At 36.1% G+C, this 20,061-nt stretch overlaps 1 long non-coding RNA gene across 1 annotated transcript in view; it reads right to left on the bottom strand.

The window, feature by feature from the left end:
* LOC104147468 (uncharacterized) overlaps window positions 1–17,755 on the bottom strand; it is a 28,041-nt gene extending 10,286 nt beyond the window's left edge. Inside the window, exons 1-4 of the long non-coding RNA XR_694899.2 lie at window positions 17,688–17,755; window positions 5,115–5,187; window positions 2,449–2,725; window positions 1,463–1,496 (exon numbers count right to left, since the gene is read on the bottom strand). This is a non-coding gene — a long non-coding RNA (uncharacterized lncRNA). The remainder of the gene's footprint in view (window positions 1–1,462; window positions 1,497–2,448; window positions 2,726–5,114; window positions 5,188–17,687) is intronic.
* Window positions 17,756–20,061: the final 2,306 nt, after the last annotated feature.

Genomic DNA, 20,061 nt, shown 5'->3' with positions numbered 1-20,061 from the left:
TTTAAACTTAGCATTTTTATTTAAAGCAATGAAATTAGGGATTTATTATTCATTCAATCTTACCTTTAGTTTCTAAGAGACAACACAGTGCTAGGCTACCAATATAGCCATGGTATGCCATGTCATAGCATATGCTGGGAACTCTTTTTATGTAGAAGTCAATGGGAGCAGAGTTAGGCCAATGCTAAAAGCTTTTGAAAAATCTCTCCCAGGATGACTTTCTCAACATCACATAGTAAGTCTGTAGCAGAACTGGGACTGGAATTACATTCAGATCTTCTAAATTCGAGTTAAGTGCCTTAATCACATGACTTCCTGGATCTCTCCTAAATGTATTCAAGTATGTTCCCATCACTTCTTCACCTGTAGACCCAGAAAGTCTGGTCTGAAGCAGTTTGGGATAGCCGCGGTTATGAGTCACCTGCTTGTCAACTGTTCTCTGCCAAACATATGCATGAAATGATTCCTGTCAATCCCAAAGAAGGAAAACAAATTCAAGTGGAGTGCATCAGAATACAAAAAATCAACTGCCTTAAAGGCATTTGTTCCCCTTGTAGCCCTTTTTTTCCATTTTTCCTGTTACCATTCACTTCTTATGTGACTATATTGTTGCTTTCTTGCAAAATTGGAGTAAGAAAAAATACAGAAGTGTTAACTTCAATACAAAATCATCTCTCTTAAAATAAAAATCTTCAGAAAAAGACAAAGCTTCAAGGACATTTTTGTGCATGTTTGAGGACCACCAAGACCAGCTGTGACATCTGTACTAATTGAAAAAGCAAACGAGGCCACAAAGGACTGTTCTTTGACCATTTAATCAATTTTGCACTCAATGCATTGTTCCTTCTTAGGGACTTTAATGCTAGAATTGATTTTAACAGCCATTAGAGAAATACAGAAGTCAAAGGGCTCTCAACCTTTTTTAGCTTGACCAATGGGAAAAAAAAGATTATGGATATGTGAATAAATCAGTGAATTCAAATGCCTTAATAAAAAACTTTCTGTGAATCGTAGTCTACCCATGTAGTAGTGGTCACATGGACTAACTAGAAAACAATGTCAGAAAAAGCAACATGATCATCTCTGATAATGGCTGATCTAGATTCTTAACTGTACAATTATCTCTTATACTTTCAATAATTCCATATAGCTCACTTCAGTACAGAAAGAGGTTAGCTGTCAAATGTTTATAAACAGCTATGGAAACTGGGTATTTCACTCAAGCAAGCAGAAGAGTTCTGAAAGATGGAGAAGACCATTAAGACCACTGTCAAGATGCTTTCAGGCTTGAGTAGTAGATATCTGCTCTGGAAAATGTAGGAAAAGTAACTACTGAAATTTATGCTTTACTTTGCAGTTCTACATTCATTAATAGAGAGGAAAAAACCAATAAAAAATAATGCTTAGATAATTTTCTCTTATTTCTAGGAACTTCTCAAATAGAAACACATATTTAACCTACCACTTGCACAGCACTGGCCAGAACTCACATAGAGCTGAAAAAAGCAAATAAGCCATGGTTAATCCAGTGAAAACAGAACACACAAAAATGCACATATAGGTTGAAAGGCCAACTTCTTATTGTCCTACTTGTAGGTTTTTATGTCATCTGTAGCAGCAGAAGAGATTTCTCCTCACCCAAGCTGAAAACAGAGCAGAATTTCCATGCAAGGAATTTTCTTCTTCTTCAGTGACAAATATTTATGATGCACAGGACCCCTACTGTTATGAAATATAAGAAGTTCTGGGGAGATGAAAGAATCTGTAAGAATTATTTTTTTTCTCAGTATGAATATATAGCAAGAGGCAGCGATGGCTACGGAGTGCTATATATGGGGAGTGGCTTCTTTGTCTTCTCTAACTTTAGTGATTGTCTCATGAACTGCCTTCTACTTCCTCTATGTTCTGGGGCAATAAGAATTTGGCCCTAATGAAACAGATTTACAATATGACCTTTGCATACCTGCATGATATATTGTGATGACAGCCATTCCATTGTGAAATATGGCGCTATGATCTTTCAGCTGCTTCCCTTTGTAAGATGAGCCTTACATGATTAGATTGATATGCATCAGTGTATCACAAATTGTGCCAAAATAGCAGCTACTAGTGTGCACTGTAGTGTACTTTGAGGATATTGACATAGTTCTAGAAAAACAAGCTTAAGGACAAGCTGAGCCACAAAAGTCAAATAATGTAATTGACAGATTATTTGATGCAGTTCCTGATTAAAACTTTTCTGTTTTACTGAGATACACTGACTTACAAAAGACCTTTGACACTCTACTGTAAAGTATATGAATGCTTTAAGATTTTTCATTATTACGGTCCACGCCTGAAATTTGTTCAGGTTGTCAGCTGTTTGTATGGACTCCTCAATACTGTTATAGTAAAAAAGAGCATCCACCAGGCACATTCAACACCACGTCTGTTCTTTAAGGAGATTACCTGTATCTGTGACATGTTGCACTGTTGACACAGACATGACATCCAATTTAGCAATCCACGTTTAGCTGGAGATTTGCATGCACCATAAAGCAGAGCTTTAATTTTGTTTTTCTTTCCAACTTGGAAACAAGGGAGGTAGGCAAAGGGTGGTGCATTTTACCATCCATATTCAGTGACATTGTTGAGCGTTATTCATCTGAAAACGTGGTTCTTGTTTGAAGTCCTCCTCTTTGTATTCTCAAAGATCAATGTAGGTTGTGCCTCATTTGTACAGCCGCTGTTAAAAAATAGGTAACAAATCAGTCATTCCCTCAGAAAGCTCCAAGCAGACAAAATATAACTGACGAATGAGAAAAAAGAGGCAGATAAAGGTAGGGTGAGAAAGATGAGTCAAGAGAGAGCAGAATGTGTACTTACACAGTGCCGTAAATTCTTCTCAAACAAATACTTTAAAGTTTACAAATCTACCTTTCAGTTTAAACCTGATAATATTCTGAGATAAGGTTTTTGCAATACTTATAAACTTTGGGTATATGCCAGGTCTTTACGTAATCTTAGAATACTAGATAGCGTAACGTCTATACTAATTTTGAATATTGTAGACAATGTTATACAAAATAATTCTATCTTATTTTGTAATAACATGGTTCTGTGAATTTTTTTGAAGTCTGCTGTAATGCAATATTGTGCCTTAAGAAGAGGAAAAAAAGAATGATACTCAGAATAATATGGAAAATGTGTGTGTGTGTGTGTGTGTGTGTGTATAAAAATTATCTAGTGTTTTTTTCTTACTTGAACCTCTCAGTGTTATAACAATAAACTTAAAAAGCCAAGATGTGGGCCAAGGAATAGGCATACGTTCTTGCACGTTAACTAGTTAGCATAGTAGGCCATAGTACGGTTTCAAACTGTGGCAAATAGCACTACTGTGCCTGTGCATTACTTGGAGATTATTTCAGCAAGGAGTATTTCAGCAGGTTGTTTGGAGGTGGCCACTCTGCTGCAAAGCAAGATAGTTTTGCTAATATAGATGTGAGATGTGTCATGCAAGTTTTTGTTTTACTAATACAGAAACAGCCATAATCCTATGCAGTACTATTCACCCTATCTCAGAGATAATTTTATAGAACAGAAGGTTCAGAGAAGAGTGATCAAAGGAATGGAAAAATATCTTAAGGAACATTTGAAAAATTTGGATTGATTAACTTAAAATGGAGACCCAATAAATGCATGCAAAATAGTAGGTGAAGAGTAGAAGGTAGATTGGGGAACATATAGAATTGGTAATAGGAAATACCTATGTATATACCCTAGTCTGCAGAACTTATTTTTCAAGGAAGTTCACAGATCTTGAAATAAATTATTGAAATACAGCTAAACAAGCAGACCCTTTGAAAGACGAACATCTTTTCCCTTTTCCCATATTTAGCGCATGTCTTGAGGGCTCTTTTTACATCTAGAGCAAACAATTGCTTCTCTGTTAAATTTGAATACTTGGAAGAGAATAGGGCAGGTATCATTCTTAAATTCCCTGAAAAAAGCTGTGTACACTTCAGGAATAAAATTTATGTTAGCTTAAAAGATTTCACCATGAAAGGAAATGTGTTAACTTATGACACAGGAGCGCTAACAGTCCTACCTACACACAACGCAACACCCACTGTCATGGCTCCTATTTGAAGTGTTAATTCCTTCCAATGTTCAGTTAATGTTATTAAGCACAAGATGTATTCACACTTTGAAAGGGCAAAAATGTAATAGCCAAAAATGAAAACTAACATTAAGAGTTATAGGAAAACAATTTTTGAGAAAATACTGGAAACATGATAGAAACTTGACCTTTCGGGTTGGATTCTTACAATTACAATGACAGCCCCTGAACCGCTTGAATTAGTATTTCATTTTCTCAAATAGCTTGTTAATCTGTGAAATTTGCACCAACTGTAAATAGTTGTAAGTGGAACAAACTACGGGTTTTTTCATACATTTCTGGGATCCAGGTTATCATGAATTGGGTTATCTGGTTATCTGTTTTGGTGTGAGTTAACTTCTTTCAAATAGCAGTCATCTAGGTGGAATTAGTTAATTCTGGAATGCACCTGAGCTATTTTAGACATTGTAGTGCTTTCTTTGCTTTTATACCGATAATCACCAGGATTTCCTGGGGAGAAACAGGATTTAAACGTCTACAGTTCTGCTATTTTTACAAATGTGATCTTGTTAAAGACCCTAGGCAAATTGATTAGCTCTGAAAGCAACCTTCCATCTGCAGAGTGGAGAATAATCTGCAAATGAAGATAAATCTGTTAAAAAGAATATTTACTCTTGCCAGTTTCTGAAGTACCCTGTTAAAAAATAACTGTTCACCTCCATCTGAGGAAGTATATTGTTTGCTAGGACTGATGCAGAGCGATTTCAGGATACTGGACAAAAAAAAAATCTTTCCTCCTATTTTTTTGGTTTGGTGAGGTAAAAGACCAAACTTGCTGGGGAGAGGTAGAATAGTCAGTGGAGCAATATTATACTGATCTGATTTAAAAAAAAAAAAAGAAAGAAAGACAAAGAAACTAGACTCAGTTGTTATACAAAGTGGGCTCTGCTAATGGAGAAGCTTTTCCTCTGGGTGCTTTGCCATCTAGATGAAATGTCAAGTGAAATTTCCTCACCTTTTCTTTTCTCCAGCCACTGTTCTTTAGATTCAGTGGAGCCCTCAGTCTAGTTCTGAGTCTTCAGGCACTACTGGAATGGAAATAACAAACAAACTTTTTATTTTTACTATTTACTTCCCTTATATTTTTCACAATTTATTTCATTATGTAACCTCATCACTTTAATGCTGAAGCTATTTTAGAATGTAGTTTTTAACAAAAGACTGTACAAAATACTGCATCGTACAAGTACAGAATTAGTCCGTTGTTGCTTCTCCATCACTGCTAGAAGTACTGCACATGCATTTTTTCCAAAGGCTCGGGTCATGTTCCACGCAACTTTCATACTTAAGTATCTTGACTGTCTCCCATGGAGTCACTCCTTATCTGCAAGGCGTTTGACCTAAGAAACAAACCATGTAAAACAAACGGATACAGAGACATAGCAGCTGACAACAGCTCTGTGAGAACACAAAGTAGATTTTTAAATTCGTTTTCTCTTTCCTTTTGTTTGTTTTTTTTTTTTAATCTTTCTAAAAACCTGTGCCTGAAGAGATCTGAATGAGAGCAAGCATAAAGAAGAAAGGTTCGACTCTGCTCTAACGGGGGGTGTGGATGAGGTCACTAAGGCAAGGATAATAGAAGGATACAAAAAGAAAGTGGGAAAGGAGGGCTGGGTTAACAAAGTCAGAAGAAGGACAGGAGGAAATGACCATAATAAGGCAGAGATATGCAGAATCTTGAAAGGACAAGTCAGATGCCGTGCAGCACATCCAAGACTACCACATTAGAGCAAACAATCAGAACAGGGTTGGTAATGTGCATTTTATCTTAATGTCAGAGATAATATTTTCCATCCTTTGAGCTTGTCTCAAGCTTTATTAATGAGCTTTGCTAATTTATCAAAAAGAAGGCTATTTGGATGATAAACATGAATATTAAAACAAAGAGAAGTATGGTTTGTGGAAGTTCATTGCCCAAATGTCTAAGCCATCGATTGTGAAGCAAAAGTATTCATTTGCTCTTTCAATTGCTTGGTTAAAATGCTAAGTTATTCCTGGTGCTTTGTAGCTGATCAGTTAGCATTACTTTTAGTTTTATTCAGACAGCATGTTCTAGCTCTTCTTTGTATACAAGGCACTGGCAGTTTGACCTTCCTGTTTATTCCTTTATGAGACCATTATCATCAAAGTTCTGTGGCCGACAATTCACAATTTTCAAATGTTAAAGTTAAAAGACCTAGATTTCTGACTGCTGTCAAGCTTTATTTATACATTTGGAAAAGCAAAAAAAGTTCTTATCACACTTTGAATGCATAAGCTCTAGATAAATTGTAAAATACAGCTTGAAGTATTTATTATCACATTTTTGAGAAAAGCAAGATCACAACACATGCTTTGGGGAACAGAATCTAGATAAAATATATGTTGCGAGTCTATTGTGTGAGAGCCAAATGCCAGTACTTAATTTCTTTCTTAAAACAAAGCTATTTCAAGGCAGGTTTAAAAAAAGCAGTTCCACTGAAAGGCTCTTCAAAAGCAGTTCCTTGTTGCACCAGTTCAGATCCTAGCTTCACACAGAGCACTTGTGGTGCTAACTAGACTAAGCAAATAATTAATGAGAAGTAATTCAGCTGATGAATTCAGCCTTTTCTGTTCCTGTAATATACATGACCAGGCAATGGTTATTTAAAACATGCACCAAATTACTGAATGGCTTCCTTTTGTAATTTTTTAAACTGTGTAGATTAATCATAAACAGCTTCCTCTGAGTTTTCAGTGCTCATATCTCTAGTGGTTAGTTGTGATTGGTCAGATAAATCATGTAGCCATGTTTCTGTCTCTTCACTGACAAATGTGTGAGGCTGCTCATGGCTAAAACATCAGTTCGGATAAGGGAAAACGGGGTTTCCATGAGTCCTCAGAATATAGGTTTGCCATTCACTTGTGACAGTAAAATTCTGCCCTCATGCCAGAGCCTGGCTACCGCTTCAGGTGACAGAGGTAAAGGAGCCTCCCTTCTGGTCTAAACAGGCAGAAAGAACTAAGGCGGTTTTATTAGCTATGTGGAGTTTTTTTCACACAAAAAAGTGTCCTCCCCAGCACACAGTCAAAGAAACAGTTAAGTCAATTTGTACCCTATTAAAAGCTATACGGTTTGTGCCTTTTATTCTGTTTCTGTGTTTTATGAAAGGGATTTGACAGTGGAATGCTCCATAAATGTAAGAAACTGCTTGACATACCTAGGAACCAAAAATATATTGATTTATTTGTGGTTCGAATTAAAAGCTAAAGAGGTGGATACTGACTTTTAAAAATCACATTCGGTGCAAAGCTAATAACATGACCCTTATTTACCACACCATGCATTCAGCTTTAATTTTTTGTGTTCATCTTTTTCTCCGTAAGCTGCAGTATTTTTGTATTGAAAGTAACAGTGAAATAGGGGCTAGACAGGCAGTGTTATTCAGTTTTGCTGGCTGTTCTAAGTGATGAAACAATAATTCACTGGGTGATAGATAACAGAAGGTAATTTAATGGTTACTAAGAATGAGTTTGCATTTGTTGGGATAGTTACTATATAAATTTATAGATCTAATTTGTATGTACCGCATTTTAAATTTTAGTGGCAGCACAAGGAATGGTATGAGAGCAACACAAGCAGGACCGTCATGAACTCCTACTTTAGCAGCCACTTGAAAAGGTGTACTGTAATTCAACATGATATAGGTTCAGAATGTTCTCACAGTCTTGTTATAAATCATGGTCTTTGGAAGGGAAGGTGTTATTAAGTTTGTTTTTTGATTTTCTCTTGCCCTTCCTCCATCATCTTATCTAGGGAAAGTGTTGAAAGGTAGAAAAGGTAATTCTGTACAGGAGGTCCTTTTAAGTGCTGGATTTAAGTGCTCTTTCGGGATTTAGCACTTTTCTAAGCTTAACTGACAGGTCACTTTGCCCCTTGTTATCTGGGCAGATAGAACCAGAGACCCTCCAAAGACAATAACATTAATTGTGGGGCAGGGCGTGGACAGTACAGCTTCAAATCACAACATTCAGACTAGCCTGAGCACCTGTCAAGATATTATGACATTTACATTCAATAAATACAATGTCTCCAGAGAACCAGAGCTGTTTTTGTCTAAAGATGGAGATTGGGCCCCAGGGAAGCCATTTTGTTGAATGTGCTATTCTGTGGTATAGAAATACCAGCTTTTGTCATATTTAATTGTTGGAAGAGCTATTAGGATTTCAGTTCAAGTTACAAATCTGAAGGAAGCCTAGACTGACAGAATGGTGGTTGATTTGATGATCATGGGAGTAAAAGAGGAATGGAGGTGGTAGATGAACTAAATTTGCATTTTAAATGCTCACCTAGAAACTTATCAATTAGACTTTTAAATGTAAAAATGTAACTTCTGAGCGTCCCAGAAGTATCTAATGTACTGAATTATGTAATGGCCAAACCAAGGACATTCCTTGGAAGTTAGGTTGTCTGCGAAGTGCTTTAACAGAAAGTAACAAAATTATATGGAAATGCAACCATGATCTTCAGGATTTCAATCAGGATTTTTTATTCTATTTTTGAAATTAAAATGGTCATTAATAAATGGTTTCCTAAATTATAATAGAAATCATTTCTTCTTTCCAAAATAAATTTTTTATTTACTATAACGGTATACCCCAAAACAGCAGGAGAACTTCTGGAAAAAGATATAAAAAAATGGGGAAAAGTTTGATGCTGACAAATGGCAATGTTATTCCAAATTCTTGTGTGCTGAATCAAATTGTAATGATATTTTTGTCTTGTACAAGATACCCTAAGGAGAATAACTTGGGATTTTCACAGAGGAAAAACAAGAAGGAAATGATTCAAAATATCCTTATATTGCTATTAATATTACTAGGTGTCAAAATTCTTGGTAAGCACTGGTTGTTTCGATTATAACGCAGGAAAATTTTCAGTAAGACAGCATGAAGAAGGAGTCAGATATAAGAGTGCTTTCCATTGCTACATGAAAAATCCACCCCTTTTCTCATTTAGAAAGTGAGTGGAAGGTATTCTGCATTTATATCTGCATTTTGAAGCTAGAGGAAACCAAGATGCCAAATTTCGGATTTATTTGTCCAGACTGTTCAAAATTTATAGGGCAGAAGTAGGAATAGAGCTCAAAATCGTATGTGTCACTGAAAATGTACATTCTTTTGGACTGCCTGTATCCTCCAGTTTACATTGTGGTAGTTTTATTGTGTTACATGTGAAAGCAGAGTGTAAATAACCAGTGGGTGAGAAGTCACTTTGAGAAGTACTTACAGGAACATACATACATTCAGTGACCTGAAAAATGAGTAGAAGCAAAATCAGTGCTGATCTCTTGGATCCTCTCCTAGCTGCGTTCACAATAGCCATAACTGAAAGACAGTCACAGAACTGAAGGATAGTCACAGGAGATTTTTTAGTGAGATCTGCTTTCTTACTAAAGTAGAGACATCCACAGATCCACAGATAGGAAGATCCAGAGGCAGCTCCTTCCTGTGAGAAAGACTTCACGCTCTGCTTCCCTTCAGCATTTAATCAACCACAGAAGCAGTTTATTGCTTTGTATATGCCAGTGCCAGAAACATTATCACTTAATTAAATTGTTTCACTGTTTTTTCTATAACAGGCGACATGTCTCTTTAACTCCCTTTTTTATTTAGTAGTGAGTTTGCTTTAACATCATCAGAATGGGGCATTAAATTGAACTGGTGGCTGTTTAAACTGAAGTTCAAGTCAATAATAAAGGTAACATTTCACTGCCAAATTCTAACCTGATGCTTTTCACTCTTTTTGCAGTCCTGCATTTGAACATCATTGACAGCCTCTTCTTCTTCTGCATATACATTTGATTTATGACTATTCTTGTTGCTGGGACTTGTGTTTCAAGATCTTTCCACTGTTTGGGCCTCATGCAATCAATGGAATTTCCCTTTTCTGCCTTTTTTTGCCGAAACTGCAGAACTCAGTTTCATTATGTTATCAATTCAATCAATAGAATTAAAAAAAAGTGTTGAAGCAAATATTTAAGTGTCTCCATAAAAATTGAAATTTTAAATACACATCTTGAAGCCCTTCTAAACAGAGATTCTTTTGCAAATACTCCAGAGTAGCTTTTTCATTTTTGCTTAGGTTTTTTAGTTTTAGGAGCTTTAAAAGGATGATAGTTAAGTGTTCAAATGCCCTCAAGGTTACTCAAAACATTCTAAGTTGGTTCAAGCCAAAAGTTTCTCATTCCTGCAACTATAAATCATCAGCAATGTTACATTGAATTTTATTATTGAATTTGCATAATGAAGATTACTATATAAATAACATTATCAAAAAGCTTCATCTCACAGTATAAATAATTGCTAGCTATTTAAAGGAAAGAGAAATGGAACTTTGTCACCCAGTAGGTCCTAAAAGTTATCCTAATTCCCTTGTTCATAGTAGAAGAGTTTATTGCCTCTGGTAAAATTTGGAGTTACATGGATAACAGAAAAAGAAAAAATACATAAAAATTGTTTGGCTTTTTTTGGAGAGACTATTTTAAGGAGAGAACGCCTGTAGGAGTACACTGGTCCAAATTCTGTCCTTTTAGCTGTAGTAAGGAGTATTACAAAAGACATCTTCTTTACCTTCTGTAAGTTCCCCCAGAACCTGAGGAATTCATAATCCTTCTGCCTTCAAGTGCCAGAAACAGAGAGTAACCCTGAGCTCAGCATCCCCCTGGTTGCTGCATATGCCATGTGTCACACTTGTTAACCCTTCGCTGATGAAACAGAGATCTAGAGCAAGGCAGCTTTTTCAGCACTGACAGGGGAAAAATGTTGATCTTGCATAGGGGAGGGCATAGTCTGTAAGCACAAACAGAGGACCCTTTGGGGTTTATAGGGACCTGTATTATATCCATATTTACATTTACTTATCGTATCTTCATGGTAACTGATGAATGTTAACTGATAAAATTTCTCTCTCTCGCCTCATAACCCCAGTAAAATGCAATTGCTTCCCATGACCTCCTCACTGATTGTTCCATTCGCCTGCATTAAAGAAATAAAAAAGTATGCTTTACTGTAATCCCAAACACTCTATTTAGTTTGTTCTCCATTTATCTAATAATTATAAAGCCCCCAATTTTTCTAGAATTTAAAAGCTGCTCCTTGGAGATAGTCTATTTGCTTTTCAAGGGCATAAATCGTAAAATTAACCTAACATCCTAATTCTCTAAGTTCTTTTACAAATATCTGAGTAGTCAAGGTAGTTTGTGACCTTGTCATCCCACAGGTAGAAGCCATATGCAAAATTATTAGGAGAATCACATCTTTATCTGAGTTTGCATAGGTGCCTTTTGAGAAGTAGCCTTCTCTGTAATAAATAAATAGTTGAAAGGGGAATGCAAGGTCAATACAACAAAAAAAAGCAGTTTCAGTCACAGGTAATATGGTTTCTTTTTTATACATTGGTTATGCTAAGAGATTATGATAGGACTGTTTTTATAGCTGGTTGACTTAGATTTGATAACAATACAATTATTGAACATCTATCAGTCACCATCTTTTTATAAATCAAAAATAGTATGTCCAAATGGATGTTGACAAACCAGAGAGAAGGAGTACAAAAATAGTCAAGGGAATGGCATATAGCGAAAAGTTCCAGCTCCATCTGTTTACCAAAGACATCATTAAGAGACCGTCACGGCCTAAAATAAATTACTTCCAAAGCAACAATTGCATGTTAGGTAACTCTTCAGTCTGGTAGCCAAATATTCAGTGGCTAGAACTTGAAGACAGAATTTCTACCTTCAGGCAAGTTTCTGAATGTTTTGGTAGTATTCTGAAATGTTACCAAATTTCCATGGTAAAGGTAATTAATTGTTCACCGGCAGTTTGAAAGGCTTCTTCTTTAATAGATGTTCCCGAATCTTGGGGCAGGGGCAAGAGCAGGGGCAAGGGAAAGGACAGGAGAGGAGAGGAGAGGGTTCAGGGCAATTCCATGGCCTTCGTTTTATCAGATATTAGAGTAGATTATCACAGTGTTCTTGTTGGATTTTCAGTTCAGAAGAAAACAATAGTTCAATATGTTGTCATAACGTAATGAAAATTGAGCTAAAAATGCAGAATTAATGTTTATACTTCCTTTAAAATGGCTTTGGCAGAGGACTTAATCTTTACAGAAACTATAACCTCATGTAAAAATGGGACATAATCACACAACTGAGCTATGTACTGGATGGGCTAGACCACACCTACTTCAATATATCAAATAAAAGGAAAAAATGTTAAAAAAAATGCACAGAGTGAAAAATGTAGAATCATTACCTTATGACCAAAAAAGACTCACAAGTCTCTATTTCTTATATCTCAGAACTTCTATTTGTAAGGAGGGAAATAACCTTTGCTGTATTGTTGGAATAAAAGGAACTAGATGATTCATCTCTGTGAATCTGCTTGTTGAATTTGATGGATCATTCTTAAAAGCGACGTTGCTAATCTTCAGGTTTTCTTTTTTAGGTTATTCACAGATCAGTGGGTTTTCCGGCTAATACAGGTCCTGATGCTCTTCTGTCTTCACACATGGTATTCATCATATCTTGACAAGAAAAGACCTTCAGTCTACAAATAACCTTCACTGAAGTAAGACATGTAAGTGGGTTTCTATATGAAAGATAGATTTTATGGCTGAATAAAAAACAACTGTAGTTAAAAAGTGTCGTTGCACGGCCTTATTTGAAGATTTTCCTCAAAAGAACTTCTAGTGTTTGTTGTTAAAAACACTAATAGACAAAAAAAAAAGGCTTAAATTTTTTTTATCATTAACCACAAATTCAACAGGAAAGGAAGATCAGTTGAGTATTTTATCATTCTGAAATGTGCAGCCTTTAAAATATTTAAGCATCCACATTAGTTCTTGTCAAACTAGCACAAAGCAGTGCATAATATGACCTATGTGTAAGAGCAGAACAAGATAAGAGGCTATGGTGAGGGTGAAATATTCACAATGTGGCTACTATGTGCAACAGTTAAAAATTTTGTTTCCTAACACTGTACAATTACTTTTTTTAAAAAATCCTGAATAAGATGCCAAAATACCAAATTTCTCCTCCCAGTCTTTACTATAGAGTTCCACATCAATACTACTACAATATATTAACCCCTTATCAATGACAACAGAACTATAGCACAGTAGAAAGCTGATTAAATTTTATTGTCTGATAGTATAGAGTCAGTTTGGGTTTGTATCAGAAGTATTGATAAAATTTTCCTACTTGCCACCCCTGCATAACCCTAGTGAAATAAACAGATCTCTCTCACCACAGACTAGAACCGACTCTTCCTGAAGTGATTTACTGATTTCACTGGGTTTATAATAGTGCCAACGAGGGAAGATTTTGGCTCTCTTCAAAGGGAACATTCAGAAATGTTAAACAAATAGGTCCACCAGAAGAAGAAATAAGGAAATTTAATTTCTAGCGTCTTTCATGTATCAATTCTGTGAAGTCTACTACAGGGAGTTTTGCTACATTTTCCTCATTAGAAATGCTAATAAGGTCTCCCTTCTTTGCCAGCCACGTATTTCATAAAACATGTAGAAGTTTAGTGTCTTCGAAACATGCATTTCCAACAAGTCAGCTATAAACTGGTCACTCGTTTCCGAGAAGGTGTCACTGGGTGGGAGAAAATGCTGGTCAACAGGGAGACTTGTAATGGCAGTTATTTGTCTGAAGCTTTGAACTAAAAACAAATAACTAGGAAGAACACCTCAAGCAGGTGTGATCTAAGCTGTGATCCACACCAGAGCATAATATTTTCATTTTCAGGCTAATTTAATATTGTCATGAAAGAAAAATTATGTTAATAGAGATAAAAACATCAGAACATGCACTTTCACAAGGTAAACGCAATGTTAACATTTAATTGACAAAGTTGCAAAGCGGAAAGGTAAAACACAACAAAATAAAACATGACAAATTTAAGATCATAATAGTTTGAACATTCTCACAAGTAATTTCATATCATTATCTTTATTGTAAATATCTGAAAAAGAGTAATGGAAGGAAAACAACTCAAAGCACTAAAAACTCTCTGAAAAAAAATCTGTTATAGCAAGATATTTACTAAGAATAAACAGCAACCATCTTTGTTCAATGCCTCAAGATATAACTGCAGTTCCAATTGGGATCAAAACACTGCAGAAGCAGTTAAACAGAGATATGAACACATTCAGACAGTATGATGTAGGTCAACAGAGCTGATGCTTTTGATTTTGCCTGTTTTTTTTTTAATTATTGGACTTTTTTTCCATTAGAAAAGAATAGGCTGTTATATGTTTTCAGCTATTTGATTTGAAGAATTGCGTTTTCCATACCTCCAAGTTTAAGAACCTGTAGGCGGACTGGTTAATATAGACTATTATAGCTTATCCAATGTAAAAATTTCTTTAACAATTTTTTAAGTTTTTGCTGTGGAAACAATTGAAGCTATTTAATAAGTAAGTATATGTGTAAGTGCTTAAGCTTGACAAGAGATGGACCTCATGGACTTAAAAATTTAAATCCCTTTACAAAATTAAACTTTTCTCAGGAAACACTTTGCGAGGTAAAGCTGGGTCTGTGTGATGCCATTTCCAACCTCAGAGCTGGAATATGAGAAATCACATGAGACATGAGATCATCACATGAATACTGTGTGAATGCCATTCTTTTATGCGAGTTTTTTAAAAGGAGCAGAAACATTCAATCATATTTGAAATTCATGATCTCAGTCTTCAGTGCAAAGGACATTTTTTACTGATGGTTATTTGAAAATAATATTTAAAGAGCCAAACATTATACTCCCTACCTTCAGCAAACTCCAACAGAAGTCAGTAATGTGTGTTAGTAGTATCAAAGACTTAGAATGTTATCAGTGGACTGATACTCCACTGTATTTTTAAAATTAAATTAAATTTAGAACAAATCAGAACAATAATAAGAGTTCAAATTAAATTTGATAGTAGTGTACTCCAAATTTAGTTCAAAATGATTTTCTCATCAAAACCCAACAAAAACATAATCATTTATTGCACTGGAGCACAAGCCCACCAAATGCTATTACAGTAAAAGCTAGGCATTATTTCCATCTGGCTTTGCGCACACAGGATGTTGTATAAACTACCAGAAGAGCTCTATTTCATTGTAATTAAAATTTAGTGTTACACTTAAGCAATAAGACAACTCCAGGAGATGTGATTATCACGAGATAATGACCTTGGGGTGTTGCAAGGCAAGGAAGCAACCAAATGCCTCTAATGCTCCAGGGCGTACGATTATTTTGGAATAACCACACCTCCCGAGGTTGTGCGAGTAGTATAAGAGACAAAGCCTGTACCGAGAATACAGATAGATATGATTTTGTAGGGGAGTGTTGGGGGCTGGTCTCGATGAAGCTGGTAATGAGGAGTGCTGAAACAGCAGTTTCAGATGAGTTGCGTTGCTCACGCGCTAATTCCGAAACGGCTTGAGAACTCTCTAGACACATATAGAGCTGACAGTGATGTCGTACCTGTATAAGTAATCCTCTGTAAATGCACAGATCTAATCTTTTCCTCCTTTTAGTTTCATAATTTCCATTTCATAATAGCAATAAAACATGGTAAGCAATGCATTTCTGGGGAATTATTCCACTTCTCAGGTGGCTGAAGTCACTCAACCTTTAGCCTTGTATCTTTTAGGGCATCTGAGATGTGCAATAATTCCCTGGAAATGCACTGCCTGTCATGTCTTATTGCTTAATTACTTTGTACTTATCAAGTAGTTGCTCTTTAAATGAATGCAAAAGCACAGTATGTTTTACAGTTATGGCGTGTATAGGAGCAGTATAACACTCTTATTGCAAAACATAAAATAAGTAATTGTTACAGCATAAGTACAAACCAAAGCCACAGTACAAACTACAGTGCAAACTATGTAAGTTGTAGAACACTTTATTATTCTGATAAGTACCTTGTACATGGTTAAGTAATTGCGACACATTCAGCTTTAGTAAGGATGCAAAACAAGCACCAGAAGGAAAAGAGAAAAACAGATCACGCAAAACCAAACACTAGGTACAGTGAGGTTTTATTTCTCTTGCTATTGACAGCTTTGGAAATATTTTAACATTTCTGAAACCTACAAGTGACTCCGGTAATGAAAAATAAGTCAATTGGCGAGGTGTATCACAAAGGAAGGAGAGAAACCACACTTTGCTATTATTCCAGAAAAGAAAATGCCCCAAAAGTGGAGTAGAGAGGAAAAAGAGCTGATTTTGCTTGCAATAAAAGAATATCATCTTTGATTTTCGATAAAATACTTAAAAGTAACACAGTGTGAACAACATGAAAACATGTGGAATTGAAATTATGAGTATCGTTAATTTTCCTATATAGATAATATTTTTGTCCCATTTGTGGCTATCTACCCATACACCATCTTTCTAAATGTGCCACAAATAATATCTAACAGAAAGTTTGAGTGGTCTGCTATACCAAATGATGGTAGATGTGCACTGCAATACATGTTATGCCAATTAAATAACACCCTGTAGAAGAACTGCCTCCATTCAGCTATTGAAGAAACATCCTCTTCAGAAAAGATCCTTTGCATCTTTACAATATGGCAAAAAATGAAAATTAAGTGTATCTAGCCAGTAAAACAAGTAGACAGTAGAATCAGTACAAATTTTAGAAGGAAAGAATACTATACTGTCCAAAAGTATTTCAAAATTAAACTCCACTTGTACAATTCTTAGGAGAACTATTCTTGAAAGTGTCATGGCTAGTCACTGTAAGCTCTCACTTCTATTTCTCACTGAATCAGTTTCCATCCTTCCCTTCCTACGGTTTATTTAAAATAGAGTCCTCTAGGAGTAACTCTTTATCTTAACTGGTAACCACAGAAGCCAAGAGTGAGCTTTTACATGCGTGAACATCTATATAAATTCACAGTCTAGTTCTGAGTAAATGCAAACAAACCAAAAAATCTTGAAGAGTGAAGATAAGAGTTATTACAGATGCAGTTTATGTCATTTGTTACGACAAAAAGCACCTCCCCTTCCTGGTGCTGTTAAAAATAATACCCTTTTCTTAAAGCAGGAGGCATAAACCCTCATAACAAAATCTTCACAGGTTTATCTACTCAGTGTAGAGTCCTACCTGTTAGGAGAAATCACACAAAGATTCAGCCTGCACAGAAATTCTGTTGCACGATAACAGTACATTAATACAAAAACAAAGACATCACTTCACTCTTGGCTGAAGCAACTTTCAAAAACTTCATGCAAGGATACTAAGCCTGAAGACAGCCTTAATGGTCTGGAATTACGAAAAAACAGAGATATAGCCATGTAATAAACAAAATAGTATTTATTCACAACTATTTTTGTCTGTGCTGTCTACAACGTGTAAATAAACTATTACGGAGAATAGATATGATTGCTAATACTGATCGTCTCATTCATAAGTGCTTCTTTATGCTAATGTAATATTATAAAAGCAGAATTATAAGGCTTCATTAAAGGGAAAAATGTCTGAAATTAAATTTTACTTTGCACTTACCAAATATCTGTCTTACATTGCCTCATTTTGGTTTGCCGGCGGAAATTAGTGCCTGGGCTTGCTCTGAGAAAAGTCCTTCCCCTTCAAAGAAGGAGTCCCACCCAAGACAGTATTGTGAAAGCAACTGACTTGACAGGCTGTAACATATGTTTATCATCCCAGAGTTTCAGAGGAATTCGACACTGATGCAATACGTACTGAAGCAAATTCCTTTTGCTGAAACTAGGCTAAATTCAAAGCTCCTTCATTACCATGATAATATGTGATTCAAGGAAGTATAACATACATCATCTATGAATCTGTAGGATGTAACTATGGACTGATATACATTCCCTGAAAGAAAATTAACTCAAAAATTTCCACTCAAATTCATAATATAGCACTATCTCAGTCCATTGCAGCACAATGATCAGGTTCTAACCAGCTCCTTCAGTTTCTGTATCCACTTTAATGCTAGCAACTCATCTACTAATGGTGAATACTTGTGGAGAGAAATTTGGATACTCCACCATGCTAAAAAAAAGGCTTCCCAGGCCAGCATCCTAATTTTCTCGATGCTTACAGTCACTGTAACCATTAATTTAGAGCAGAGAATTGGCACAATGGTAAATCATAGTGCTCTTCAAAAGCTTCACCTTCCAACCCTTGCACAGTGAGCGTGTCAGAATTTGAGAGACGAAGAGGAGATTGTTTCTCAGTGAGTGTGATGTCATGTTGAGCAAGAAAGAACACATGAAGTGAAAAGATTTACAATGCCAGTGTGTTAGTTCAGAGCTCATCACTCGCATTTGAATATCAGCAGTACAATTCTTGGCAATTTTTTAAACTTATCACTTCAAACCTTCCTGAAAACAGCTGTTAGAAATGGTACACTGAGCTGGCATAACAATGACGCCATTTAGGCCTAGATTGCATTTGCTTTATCTGTTTAGAAATCAACTATTTTTATTCCAAAGAGAGGCTGCAAAGAGAAAATACCGGGTTGAAGCAGAACAGCATTGAGAAGGGTTTTTTTCCTTAACTGTTAGTGGATTTATTCTGCATTGATCTTACCTGGGTGCTTTACCTTTCATTCTTCAGGTAAAGATAAGGAGGGTGGGTCAGAGCTGAAGTTATGTAAAAATTGCAAATTGCTTTTTTTCAAAGGCTGAGAAAAAAATTGTCAAAGTACTTCCTGATTAGTACTAATCATCAGAAATACTGAAAATCCAGACTGGGACCATGCAGAAAGGTAGTCACAAAGCTAAAGAAGCATGATACATTATCCCAGAGGATGGTATCATTTGTGTGTTCTCCGTGGACCTGAAAGACCTTGTAACTCCCAGTATGAAAATGTTTAATTAATCAACCTACCTGGGTCCCCTTTCTCTCCTCAGCTGTAGCTGAAACTTTAATATACAGACAGACTACACTGAGTCTGAGTTCCTCCCCTAAGCAAACACCTTAGCTGCATCCTGACCAAAACGTGCCAGTCTCTGTCTTCTCCTTGGTATCCAGGAGCACAAGAAGAGGGGACTCGCCGCTTTCTCAGAGAAAATTAATGGGTTTAATGGGAGATGATTGACTCTGGCATGCACAGCGGCACATTTCTGCAAACAAATCTAGACTTGGCAATATAGCATTAACCTCTTTTCTGGCCTGTCAGTAGTCAAGAGGCAGAACAGGCACCCAGCAGCCAGAGGAACAGACAGAATGGGCCTCACTATCAATCAGCATTTACCTACCTCAGGGTCAGCTGGCTAAAGAGCACATGCTCCCGCATGCCCAACTTGCAGACCAAAGAGAGCTGGAGAAAGTAGTAAAACAATATCTCTGAAATATTGCAAGAGAGAACAAGGCGAACTGTTGAAATGGAAGAAGGCAGGGATCTCTGGGAGATCAGCAGGTTAGCACAGGGAAACTTGGGTTACTAAGATAAGAGTTATAAATACAGTGGGAATCAGGGAAAGTAAGGGCCTCCTGCACTGAGCAGGAGGTAAAGAAGGAGAGGATAAACTGAGCCCTTTAATGGCTCAGGTAAAGCATGTACAGCTACTAGAATTAATATCATTTTAATACATCTGTTGTGCATTTTGGAACAAATAATGAAGATTGTCTATAGACAAAAGAAATCTTTCCAGAAAAGTTGCTATACTATACTCCCAAGCAGAGGAAGTCATTTCTTCTTATCTTTTCCAACCAAATGCTGAATGGAACTATCTCTGATCAAAGGCATGATTTGAATGAAGAATGGTACAGTCAAATTAAACAAATTGAGACAACTAAGGCAACAAATAAATCTGAGGGGAAAACTGAGTCAACTCAAATGTCGAAGTATTCACAAGAGAGAAATAATTGAAGAATAAAAGCTATGAACTTGGTGAATTTCTTAAAA

This window comes from Struthio camelus, chromosome 1 (genome assembly GCF_040807025.1).
Source record: "Struthio camelus isolate bStrCam1 chromosome 1, bStrCam1.hap1, whole genome shotgun sequence".
NCBI lineage: Eukaryota > Metazoa > Chordata > Aves > Struthioniformes > Struthionidae > Struthio > Struthio camelus.
Note: the sequence above shows the minus strand (reverse complement) of the source record. Positions and strands in the feature narration are given on the sequence as shown.